Here is a 13825-nt window from a genome sequence, read left to right as displayed (position 1 = left end):
AGCTCTCTCCAAGGCCGTTAGGGATACCGGTAGGGTGCTGTACAAGCTGCTCAAGGTCATTAAAGATAGTAAAGGTGTAGGCTTATTCACCAGGTGGATCAGTGAAAGGAGAGGAGAGCCAAAGGTGGTGGTGAACACTGAAACCTCCTAGAATGGAGATTTCAGAGAAAGGAGAAATGGATAGAATGTGTTCCATCGTAGAAGTAAGATAGTCAAAGAATTTTTGATAGTCGGTAGAATTTGGGGATAAGTAAACAGTCTAGATATACTTAGTCAGAGAATGACAGGAAAGCCGAAGCCAGAGTGTAGAGAATTCAAAAGAATCGAGTTCAGGAACACGAGAGCAAGATAAGTCGTTGCGTATACATACACAACAGCCACCTTTGGCTTTGAAATAAGTATAGAGAAAGTAGGAGGATACAGAAAAGGGTTTGCTGTTAGGTGCCTCAGACAGCTGAGTCTCAGTTAGGAAAAGAAGGTGAGGTTTAGAGGAGGAGAGGTGGTGCACAACAGAGTGAAAGTTGAAGGAAAGGCCATGAATGTTCCAAAAATGAAGAAGTGAAACAGACAGTGCTTCCAGGCAGCTAGAGTCATCACCGGAAGAGAGGCGGAAGGTGGGGGCATTTATGGTCCCCCCCCTGGGAATCGGGGGCTGTGCATTTTGACTCCATGACTCTATCTATCTATATACCTAGGCTGCTTCCCCCAAGGAAAGGGAGGTAGCCGAGACAGGACGACACACTCCCCATTTACTCATCCATTCAAACACGTTCATTCGCATCTTAGCCCCAAAGGGGAGAAAGGACAGATCCTCACTGCACCACACTGCACAAGAGTCAACTGCGCAGTGCAATCAGTGACATCTGCAGTAGGGCCGGACAGCAGAGCTGGTATACCCCTGCCACATCATAAAAGACCCATCCTCTTACCCGCACCTGACCTAACTAGCTGATCAGACCAAATGCGAGAAAATCCCCTCAGGGCTGAGTCATCATTTATTCATTCACAATTTCTCTCCATTTATTACTGTCACACACAGCCACTCCTCCTTGCTCAAGAGACATCCCTCTCACATCCAGCACTCTCTTCACACTGTCCATCCATCCTATTCATGGTCTCCCTCTCAGCCTTACACCTCTCACATCAGATCTAGTTATCTTTTTCACCAATCGCTCAATATCCATTCTCTCCATATGCCCAAACCATTGCAACACCCTCTGATCAACTCTATCAACCATCTCCCGAACAACTCCAGTTCTCCTTCGCACTTCATCATTTCGCACTCGATCCATACGCGTCACTCCACACATACTCCTCAGACACCTCATCTCCATTACATTCAAACTTTTCCTCTCTGCTACACCCATATTCCATGTTTCAGCCCCATATAATGCAGTCGGTACCACAACACCCTCATACAGTCTTCTCTTTACATCCATTCTAAGCGAATGACATCTAAACACCTTTTTCATTCCTCCCAGCACCTTTCCGACTTCATTCATTCTAAACTTCACTTCTGCATCTATTCTTCCATCCACAACAACATGTAACTGTAAATATTTAAAACACTCTACCTCCTCAAGCAACTCACCATTCAAAACTATATTCATCCCCCTACCATCTACCAACCTCGTACACTTCATCACTTTACTCTTATTCTCATTTACTTTCAATTTCCTCCTTTCACACACCCTTCCAAACTCCTCTACCAACTTTCTCAATCTCTCCTCTGAATCAGCCACCAGTGCAGTATCATCTGCAAAAGCAGCTGCTTCAGATTCCACTCTCCACCATCAACATTCACCAGACTCAGACCTCCACCTAAAACTCATGCATTCAACTCCCTTACAACACCATCCATATAAATATTTAACAACCAAGGCGACATCGTACATCCCTGTCACAGCCCCACTCTCACAGGAAACCAATCACTCACAGCATTTCCCACTCTTACACACGCTCTACTCTTTACATAAAAACTCTTCACCAATTTTAGTAACATACCATCAAGTCCATACAATCTTAAAACAGTCCACAAAGCCTCCCTATCAATTCTATCATATTCTGTCTTTAAATCTATAAATGCCCAAAACACATCCTTGCCTTTCGCTAAATACTTTTCACACACTTGTCTCACAACAAACACCTGATCCACGCATCCTCTCCCTCTCCTAAAGCCACACTGCTCATCACCAATCACTCCCTCTGTACCCTCTCTAACTCTCATAATTAACACTCTACCATACACCTTACCCACTAGACTCAAGAGACTTATACCCTTAAAGCTAGTACATTCATATTTATCACCCTTGCCTTTATACAACGGGACCACACAAGCACTTGCCCAGTCAATTGGCAATGATTGCTTTTGTGAATTTTTGAAAAGGAAGCTTAGTGTGTACTGTGCATGTAGTTGGTGTTGATATTTAGAGAAACTTGTAGTGGAGAGCATGCTGGCCTACTCTCTGTGTTACTGAGACACTGAAAAAGTTCAGCAAAAGGGGATGGTCGGGATCTAGTCCCGAGGGCTGATGAAACGGGAGATCCAGGTCTCCCTGTCATCAGCTATCCATCCACCTTGGGAGTACTGCCCTGCTCGACTGGTCCTACAGTCTACTCCGCTTTTGGCTTTCAGTCTTTGATAAAATAGTTCTGTTGGTTGAAACCTTCCCCATACCAAACAACCATGAAAAGGCCAACAGGTCTGTTGCTGTGTGCTATCCTTTGGATTCCTTTGTACTCCTTTTTACTTCAATGTTTGTCTCCTCCCGCTCCTGTCTTCCAGTATATCGAATTCTCTCTTCCCATTCCCTACCTCTTATATCGTTCTCTGCCCTCCCTCCCTTACTCCCCTCTCTCGTGACTTCTTCCCTTTCTGTCTTTATCATCAATTCACAGAATTAGATATCGTAACCATAGATTTATCTTTAACCCAAGGCATCCCGTCGACGTATGGGTACGTTGCAACATTTAGCATTTGCCAGTCCCGACGACGTACTGGTACATTGTGCAATTGCAAGGTTCATAATTTGCACAATTTTCAATTTTCGTGCGTGATTTTTCGTATGTATACACGGGACACCTTCCTCTATTCCTCTACAAGATGCCAAGCAGGGACAATGCCTTACACCGCATAACCTCCCCCCCCCCTGCACACCATTGTCTCAGCAATTAACCTGTTACCAGTGACCTGGCCAATAAAGAGATTCAGGGCCAGAGTGATTCCCCAATCGATGACAATGTGGAGGACAGTGTTTACATAGCATTAGAGGAAGAAACAGTCAGAAATGATGATCAGGTAATGTGACAAAAAAAGGTCAGGTATGGTGATGAGTTAGTGAGTGAAACAATACTTATAATGCCAATATTACAGTTTGAAAAGCAATATACTCTCGTACTACATAAAAATTCGTACCAAATACATAAATAAATACCGTTTATGAGTGGTGTGAAATAGTTACTCTCCCATAGAACTCGTTTTCTTTGGTGCCAGCCTGTTAGAAAACCCAGGAAGGTAAGGAGGTACTGCTACCTGGATCGAGTATTGTAAACCTCAGGTGAGCGATTTCTCCATGAATTTTTGATGTTTCTCACCAAAAGCGGAGGTTTTAGCAAAAAAAAAAAAAAAAAAATCGAAAATACCTCAGGATTGGGGGGTGTTGGAGGTGCGAAATAGCTTGGGACATGACGGGTTAAGAAACAACTTCAGAACTATCCTTAGAACTTGTGCAGTTATCTTTTCTCCCTTTTATCTTTGGCTTAGCTTCTTTATCTCCTCATCCTTATTCTCGTCCTCCCTAAAATTCTCCCCACCTCATAACGATTTGCAGGGCCAGTTTTAGAAGGTGGCACGAGGGGGGGGGGTTAATGCCCCACCAATTTTTCGATTGCCCCTCCCAAATACAAATTATCAGTATACGATATGTCCCCTAGCTATGCCTTTGTGCCCCATCAATATGTGTAGCTGGCCCTCCAAGTGGAGCAGTCTAGAACCGGCACTGCCTCTTTAAATGCTCTTAGTTCTCTGAAACTCCCGTACATTCCTTCCTCCCTAAAACTCCCTTACTATTTGTTCCTTATTTCCTGAACACCCTCTACCTCACTCCTTGTTCTCGCTGGCCAAACTTCCTCACTCCCTTCTCCAGACACCTGTCCACCTTCCCCATGCTCCCCTTCCCCCACTTGTCCCAGCATTCCAATGCAACCAGGTACGTGTTGCATCTCCCACTCACCCTTCATCCCCCTTCCTTAAGCCCCTTCCCAAGCTTACCCACTTACCAAAACTCACCCCTCGTCCCTGTTTCACACTCCTCAGTCTCCCCATACCCTTCCTCCTCTTTCTCATCTTCTCCCTCTCAGTGCCCGTTTGTTGTCCCCCACATCCACAATCACCACACGCGCCTCCACAACTTTCCCTGGGGACGCTTCTGAGCCACTGTGAAATATCTGGTCTCTTGCTTACGGTTCTCTCTCTCTCTCTCTCTCTCTCTCTCTCTCTCCTGCGGGACGCTTCTGAGCCACTGTGAAATACTTGGTCTCTCTCTCTCTCTCTCTAATCGGGGGATTGCAAGTTCGAGCCTCGTCCGGGACAGCATTGCCGGGAGTGGTAACGCGCTCCTGTAACCTAGCGGGGCTATATGATCCAATATTGGGTCTAGCTCAGGGGAATACCATCTCTCTTTCTCTCTCTCTCTCTCTCTCTCTCTCTCTCTCTCTCTCTCTCTCTCTCTCTCTCTCAACCATTCTGTCAAAGCAATATCCAGATGATTTCTAGCAAACAAAACTGTAACAGCCCGTTGCCCATAATATTATGTAGTATTTATCGTCATGTGTCTGTGCATTGAGATTTTAATAATTCCTCCAGCAATATATCCGGGAATGAGCTGTCTAACTACACTATATCCGTCATTATCTTGTACATACACTCTCTTTTCAATCTTAAATGACTTGCTGGTGAAAGGTAAACGGTTTCATTTTCATTCTTCATAGATCACATTCACTAGATTGTCTGAATAAGTGCAGACTCAAGACTGACATTACCAGAACTAACTGACCATTATACAGTTTGCCTTGATTGCTCCGTCATTTGTCTGTTGTAGGCCAATGACAACATGTTACCTCTTGGTTCAAGGTAGTTCATATATTGCGCCAAATCTTTCCACTCAGCTGCCGTTGTTTCATATGTTGCGGGGAAGGCTCACACACAGTTACCAATGAATACCCTGTGTGATGAAATTAGTAATTAACCATGGAATCAATGGACGTAAAAAATCATACAGAATAAAAATGAAGAAAGTTATGAAAGGCACGAAATGACCCAGAGCAGACAATGATAACGTTGACAGATACATCCCCACAACACACTTAAATTCTCCAGTTGAACGATGAGTGTTCAGTATACAAGCCACCCTGTAATCACTGTCAGTTAATTTAATCTATTCCATAAATCCCCCGTTTCCTTCACCAGAATCCTCAGACCTCTTTCAATCAAACGTTCACATGATTCGTCCTTGAACATCATTCTCGGCATCTTCCAAAGTCCCATCTATTTTGACCTGTATGAACCGTAATTTTAAACCACCTTTTTTTCAGCATCGTCTAGTAGAGTGAATAGGTAGCTCTCTTTCTATCTCACTTTCCCTCTCTGAGCCTCCTTTTATCGTGAGTGAGGTGAGTTATGATCATTTCTTGGGTTAAGGTGTTTTATTGTGCAAAGTTATATGGGGGTGTGCTTGACAGCGTTACGTAGCGTTATGTGACGGCGAACTACCTAACTACTCTGTCTCCTGCTTTGTGCCATCGATCGTTCTCTCGGGCTCTTCACGGCTCTCTCTACCCTTTCAGTTGCTTTCCCTAAGGTTATTTACCTACCAGTGCGTAGGTGTGTCTTTGTCTGGTACCTTTCCATACGTAGTTCTCCATGACGTCAGATAACTTGCTCAAGTTGGTTATACTGCATGCTCATGAAATACCTGCTTGTCTTGCTTAAAGAGTTTGTGATACATCGATATTCTTGAGCTAGAATAATCATGTATTCGACTTTCCTTGCACACTGGACGTGACTTATTGTGTAAGTGTTACTTATATTGAAACCTATATATAAATGTCTGTAATTATTACTTATTGCCTTAACATTTTAATGCCTACATATCTCTCGGTCACGCAAAGTTGAAATACCAACGACAGTACAGATTGTCATAACATATTAATGCGTATTATATTACAATCAACTTGTTAGCTAATTAAGTGAAATAATATTGTAAAAGTAACATAATTCTAGTAACATAGAACTGTAACATATTTGTAGTAATACTGTATCATAACTGTAGTTACACTGTGTTAATGCAACTGTTACACAAGTATGGCTGTAACATAACTCTAGTTACATTGTGTTAATGTAACTATTACACACTTGTTGTAACATAATCTTAGTTATATAATCGTAGCAATTGTAACATAATTGTAGTAATGCTAGTGTTTGTACTTATAGAGTTATAACATTACCGTAGTTACACAACTGCAGCAATTTTAGCATAAATGCAGGAATGGTTGCGTTTGTTGTTATATAATTACACAATATGTATATTGGTTTAGTTATGGTGCACAGTTTATACTTGTATTTAAATTCTATTTATCTATCTATCCCCAGATGCCTTAGTCCCAAAGGGGTGGCCACAAACAAATCGTCTCCTTTTCGCCCTGTCCCCCGCCATTTCACTTCCCAGCTTCCAGCTCACCCCCCCCTCTCGAGATACCTCTCCACTCCATCCCTCCATCTCATCCTTGGCCTCCCCCTCCCTCTCACCCCCTCCACCTCACTCACTTACACTCTTCTCGTTAGTCTCTCACTCTCCATCCTCTCGACATGTCCAAACCACCTCAGTGTGTTTCTCCTAAAGCTTCCTATCACATCCACATCCACACCACAACAATCCTTCACTTCCTCATTTCAATGTGTCTCTTCATGTGACTACACATCCTCCATTCAAATAACTCATTTCCACAGCTCTCACTCTTGACTTCTGTCCTACCAACAAGGCCCAAGCTTCACTTCCATACGTTAGAGTTAGTATCACAATACTGTCATGTAGTAACTTTTTCACTTCCATGCTCACTTCCCTGTTTCTCATCACTACTTTCAAGGAACCAACAACCATTCTTCCTTGTTGTACCCTTTCAAGCACTTCATCCTCCAAACCTCCATCCTTACTCATCACACTACCCAAGTACTTAAACGTACTCACATTTTCCATATCCTCCTCATCCAACCACACTGTACATTCACTGACTTCACTTCTCTCAAAGACCATAACTTTACCGTTCCCTACATTCACCTTTAGATTCCGTATCTTACATACTCTCCCAGACTCACCCACCAAGCCTTGCAGCTCCCCTTCGTCTTCACTTAACAACTCAGTATCACCTGCAAACAACAGTACAGGGAGTTTCCAAACACTGCCCTCTCTCATTACGGCCGCTCCAACATCCACTGCCCTACATTGTATCTCTTTTGTATTGAACAACCATGGAGACATGACACATCCCTGTTTCAATCCAACCTTCAAATAGAAAAATTCACTCAGTTCACTATTATCCGCATGCACTGCAGCCTTAGCACCTTCATACATGCTGTTCACGGCATTCAACAACTTCCCATCTACTCGATATATTCTTAATACTTTCCACAATCCTTGTCTATCCACCCTGTCATATGCTTTCTCCAACTTCATGAAGGCGGCATACAACTTCTTACCCTTCTCTAAAAACTTTTCCACTAAAGATCTAAGAATGAATATCTGATCTACACAACCTCTTCCCTTCCTAAAACCTCCCTGTTCATCTCCAACATATTCCTCTGTTATTTACATAACTCTGTCAATAAGTATACTACCTTATACTTTTCCTATTACACTAAGAAGACAAATGCCCCTGTGATTACCATATACTCCTTTTTCCCTTTTTCCTTTGTACAGGGGAATAATTATACCTGACTTCCAATCATCTGGGACTCTACCTTCCTCCCAGGCCAATCTGCACATCGTCCACATTCACTCTACTACTATTTCTCCCCCATGCTTCAGCATTTCACACACACTCCATCAGTTCCTGGGTCTTTCTCCACATTTCATTTTATACAAAATCATATATATATATATATATATATATATATATATATATATATATATATATATATATATATATATATATATATATATATATATACATATATATATATATATATATATATATATATATATATATATATATATATATATATATATATATATATATATTTGTGTATAATATTTACAGTATTGTTAATAAGCGGGATTGGGCAGTTAGGCAGTCTCGAAGCTTCTCGCCGATTCCCGATGTTTATGGTAGCTAGCTCTAGTACGAGTCACAGTTGCCAGTTAGCCTGCTGTTTGTGAGTGTAGTTGTTTGTAAGTTATTCATTGATTTTTGTGCTTTTTTTCTCTAAAATGTTTTATTTATGTAATTGCTTGTTAATTATGTAATTTTATTTAAGTCAGTGTGCTAAAGAATTTACAGTGTTGTGTAATGTAAGAAAACTCTGGCATGTTTTGGTTGTCTCCGAGTTGGTAACTGCTGTTGCTAGGGGCAGGTACAGGACTAACATGTCCTAGAACATTGGAGAAGCATGGAAGGTTATATAAGGATGAGGAGGAGACAAGAAGAGTTTAGTCGGTTTTCAATTCATTATGAGTGCCAGTGCAGTGCCAGTGAAGTTTGTGTATTTTCTGTACTTGTGAAAACAGTGAAGTGTTGTTGGCAAACAGTGGTTACTGAAGTTTGTATATCATCGGTACTTGTCAAAGATAGTTAGATGTTGTCAAGCATTAAGTGTCACTGCAGTTATTAAAGTTTGTATAGTTCCAGTGCTTCTGAGAATAGTGAACAGAATTTGGAAAGCATTAAGTGTAATTATTTTGAAAAAGACACTGAACGTAAGAAGCCAGTGTTAATTTATGATGCCTCAACTCATCCTATGTACTGTACACCAAAAGGCTGAATATAGGAAGAACAACTCACTGGGCAATGTTCTTCCTGTACTGTAATACTGTTGTTGGAGCCTGTGGCAGTGTAGGGTGGGGAAGTACAGTAACAGTGGTGTCAGGAGTGTGGATTATTTAGGTCTGCAGCGAGTCTAACTTTCGACATGGATGCAGGAGGTCTGCAGACAAGCTCTCGAGCTGGGCAGGAGGAGGAAATGTCGCTGGCAACAATTGTGAAGCATTTACAGGCACAAAGTGTACAATTGAAGGCACAGAGTGAATATGTAGAGGCACAACATGAAGAACAAAAAGAACAATTACAACCGCAAAGTGAAGAACAGAAAGAGCTCAGGAACGAAATCAAAGAATAATTGCAGGCACAGAATGAAGAACAGAAGGAACGATATGAACATCTTCAAGAGGCATTACATGAGCAACTGAGGAAGTATAACTGAGGGTGCAAGGACAGCTAGATGCATTCAAGGGGAAATGAAGGAAGAAAAGCAACAGCTTAAGGAGGAAGTAGATGCCAAGCTAGAGAAGCAGAAGTATGTGGTAAGCAATGATGTGATGGAGAGTAAACAGCATGTAGACGACCAGTTGAAGATAATTATTGAAGAAATAGTGATGGAGTGCAGACTGCATGTAGATAGCCAGTTGAAGCATATAGTAAACCATCTGAAGATAATTAGTGAGGAAATGGAGACTGTACAGAAATACTGCACTACTGAGCCTCAAGTTTGTCTACAGGGAGCATATGAAAGGATTGGATGGCATGTGGTAAATCTTGACGGATCCCAAGCATCTAAAGGTAGCATTATTGGACTGAATAATCAGAATGTAGGAGATTTAAGTCCTGGCCTTAATTATGATGCCCCAGTTTTTAGGCCCCAAACCAGTGAAGTGCATGGCTATAATGGTGGTCCAATTAAAAAGAAACCTCAGGAATTTGATGGCAGAGTATCTTGGGAAGCTTACCGTGCACAGTTTGAGTTACTTGCAGATCAAAATGGTTGGGATGATAGGCAGAGGGTAGTGGAGCTTGCTACTAGCGTTAAGGGTGCTGCAATGGAAGGTTTGGGCCAGATATCAGTGATGGAGAGGAACAGTTATCAGTCCCCTGTAGAAGTGCTGGAGCGCAGATATGGAACCATGTACCAGTCTGAAGTTTACAGACCAAGATTCTGGAGCCATGTATGGGCTCGAGGAGAATCCTTACAGTAGCTTGCTCATGACCTGGAGATTATGGCATATAAGGCATACCCTTGAGCAGCACCTAACCTGTTGGCTATTCTTCTGAGGGACCAGTTTATCGATACTCTTGATAGTGCAGAGTTGAAAGTGCAAGTGAAGCAGGCACAACCAAGAAGCATGCAAGAAGCACTAGCCAGGGCTCTAGAATCTTAGTCCTACGTCAGGTCCAGTACGTCCACTTTTTCAGACAGGTCACAGTGCAGGATTCACGGCAAGAAAGGCGCAGGTATGGGAAGTGGAAAATTTTGGAGGAAGTTGCTGGTACTGTGAAAAGCCAGGACATCAGAGAGCTGAATGCAAGGAGTGGAAGAGAGAACAGGAGAAGATTAGAAGAGGCTGCTGGTTCTCCCGGAAGCTGGGACACAAGAAGGTGGATTGTTACAAATGGAAGAAGGAGCAAGAACAGAAAAATGCAAGGAAATCTCAGATCACAACAAACGGGTGTTGGACATGTAGTGAGGTGAGACACTTAAGCTATGAATGTCCAATTGAGAAGGATGAGGGTAAATTAGTGAAGGCTGGTGACGAGAGGAAGAAACTAGCCAATTTTTCCCAAGAAGCCCCACCACTGAAGAAATGCAGGAGAACCTTGATGAACAGTGTGCGAGAAGACGGAAGAACAGATGGTATGGAGTGCAGTAGTAATGGGAATCTTGGCAAGAAATGCCGCAGTATGGCTGTGACAGGGCCAGCATCAGTTGCAGAAGACCTGAAGAAAATACAGACTGAGGATACAGATGACCGACCAGTGCTAGAGTGGCCACAGCGGAGTACAGCGTGACCATCATGGGAAGAAGTTTCCAGGTTAAGCCCTGTGACCAAGAGTTACTGAAGGCAATGGGACCTTCTTCGTTTGAACAACTGACTACTGGAGCGTCAGTGGGAGATACAAGATGGCCTCACTGAGTATTGGCAACTGGTGGTTCCGAGGAAAATGAGGTCTAAGATCTTGGATGAGTCTCATAACCAGATCACTAGTGGCCACCTGGGAATGAAGTATCCCTAAGCCAGCTGCAACAGAAGTTCTACTGGATTAGCATGCATCAGGATGTTGAAGAGTGGTGTCAGGCCTGTGATGTGTGCTGTACCAAGAAGGGACCCAAGAAATGTGGTTGCACCCCTCTTCAGCTGTAACAAGTGGGTGCACCGATGGGAAGAGTCACGGTGGACGTTGCTGGACCTTTGCCACTCATGGAAAGAGGTAACTGGTATAGATGTGTCGCCATGGACTACTTCACAAAGTGGCCAGAAGCCTACACTATCCCCGACCAAGAGGCTGCAACTGTTGCTCAGGTGTTGGTTGACCAGTTTCTTCTGTCATTTTGGGATATCGTGAGCACAATTTTCAGACAAGGGTAGAAACTTTGAGCCTGCTGTGTTACGTGAGTGCTGCAAGTTTCTGGGGATCAAGAAGACCAGGATGACCCCACTGAGGCCACAGCCAGATAGGATTGTGGAAAAATTCAACTGGACCCTGGGACAAGAATTGGCCAAGGGGACAAGAACTGACAGAATGGGACCAGAAATTACCTGTGTTGTTGATGGCATATCGTTCTGCATCCCATGAGTCTACCAGCTACACCCCTGCAAAACTGATGTTGGGCCACGAGTTATGCTTACCTGTTGACTTGTTAATGGAAAGACCACCTGATGAAGAGCTGCCTACATACACCACCGGTTATGTGAAGCATCTTCAGGAAAGGCTGAGGTACATCATCAAGTGTGAGGAGCCCTCAATTTTCAGGAGAGGTGATGAAGTGCAAATATGATGCCAAGGTGAGCTTCAAGGATGGTGACCCAGTTTGGTTATACAATCCTCAGTGAAAGAAGGGACAGTCACCAAAGCTGCAGATTCCATGGGACGGGCCTTACACTGTGTTGGATCACCTACCAGATGTAATGTATTGGTTTCGGGGAGGCAGGATGTCTCGTCCAAAGGTGGAACTAGTGAATCGTCTGTGGCAGTACCATGGGCCAGGACAGTACAGATGAGACGTCTCAGGAATCGTGCTCAGTCACAGCCAAGGATGTTGAGGAGAACCAAGGAGCTGAAGTGCAAGAGGATGGTGACAGTTTTCCAAGAGGAGAAGTGAATCAAGAAGAGGACCAAGACCTTCCAGGAGGAGAGGACTGCATGGAGGAGCAAGGACGTCATCGGAAGAAGCACAGAAGAAGACCTGATAAGTTGAAGGATTATTTTGTGTATAGTTAGATGTTTCATTAGGATTAAGGTTTATGTCTGTATGTACTGTGTAGTTGTGTCAGGACGGCAAAGGACCAGGGAGGGGGTAGTGATAAGAAGGGGGATTTGGTAGTTAGATAGTCTCGAAGCTTCTCGCTGATTCCCGATGTTTACGATAGCTAGCTCCGGTACGAGTCAGAGTTGCCAGTTAGCCTGCTGTTTGTGGGCATAGTTGTTTCGTAAGTTATGCATTAATTTTTTTTTTTTACCATAATATTTTATTTATGTGATTCCTGTTAATTATGTAATTTAATATAAGTCAGTATGCTAAATAATTTACTGTGTTATGTAGTGTAAGACAACTCTGGCATGTTTTGGTTGTCTCCTAGTTGGTTACTGTTGTTGCTAGGGACAGGTACAGGACTAGCATGTCCTAGAATGCTGAAGAAGCAAGGAAGGTTACATAAGGGTAAGGAGGAGACTAGAGTGAGGTTAGTCGGATTTTAGTTCAGTTTGATTGTCAATGCAGTGCCAGTGAAGTTTGTGTATTTTTGGTACTTGTGAAAGCAGTGAAGTGTTGTTGCCAAACAGTGGTTATTGAAGTTTGTATATCATCGGTACTTCTGAAAAATAGTGAAGTGTTGTCAAGTTTAGTGTAACTACAGTTATTAAGGATTGTATAGCTCCAGTGCTTGTGGGAATAGTGAAGAGAAGTTGGAAAGCATTAATTGTAATTATGTGGAAAATAATGACAGTGAACGTAAGAAGCCAGTGTTTAGTTACGATGGCTCAGCTGATCCTGTGTACTATACACCAAAAGGCTAACCATAGGAAGAACAACTCACTAGGTAATGTCCTTCCTGTACTGTAATACTGCTGTTGGAGCCTGTGGCAGTGTGGGGTGGGGACGTAACAATATTTACAGAATTCATTTAGTTTCCTTTGTACAACACATCACTTGATACTATAGTTTTCTAATGGCTGTGAAGTCAATCTGTGTGTATTCGATTTTAAATTCATCTTTAGATATTGGTTGGAAGTACTTATGTATGCGGTTGAGTATAGCATAGTGCTTACACTCTTGCTAGCTTCAGTTGTACATTTTTCCTGTATTTCCCTTGCAGTTGTAATATGAAGGATATGTATGTACAGTCGCCAAAGTTTCCACCTGGGCCGGCTAGCCGCGAGAGGTGGGTAACGGGTGCTGGCAACAGTGTATCTGTTTGTTCGTGTGTACATGCTCGACGAAAGTTCGGATCATCAACTCTCGTCTTCCGTAGTGAACCTCAGTCAGAGTTCATCCCAATATTCAGTAGATAATTTTTAGTCGATAGAATTTCTTGAAAGTATTAGATAATGCGAGTATTGAAAA

Source organism: Coenobita brevimanus, chromosome 88 (genome assembly GCF_032717465.1).
Source record: "Coenobita brevimanus isolate Jiangsu-jjx chromosome 88, ASM3271746v2, whole genome shotgun sequence".
NCBI classification, from domain to species: Eukaryota; Metazoa; Arthropoda; class Malacostraca; order Decapoda; family Coenobitidae; genus Coenobita; species Coenobita brevimanus.
This window is presented reverse-complemented; position numbering follows the sequence as displayed.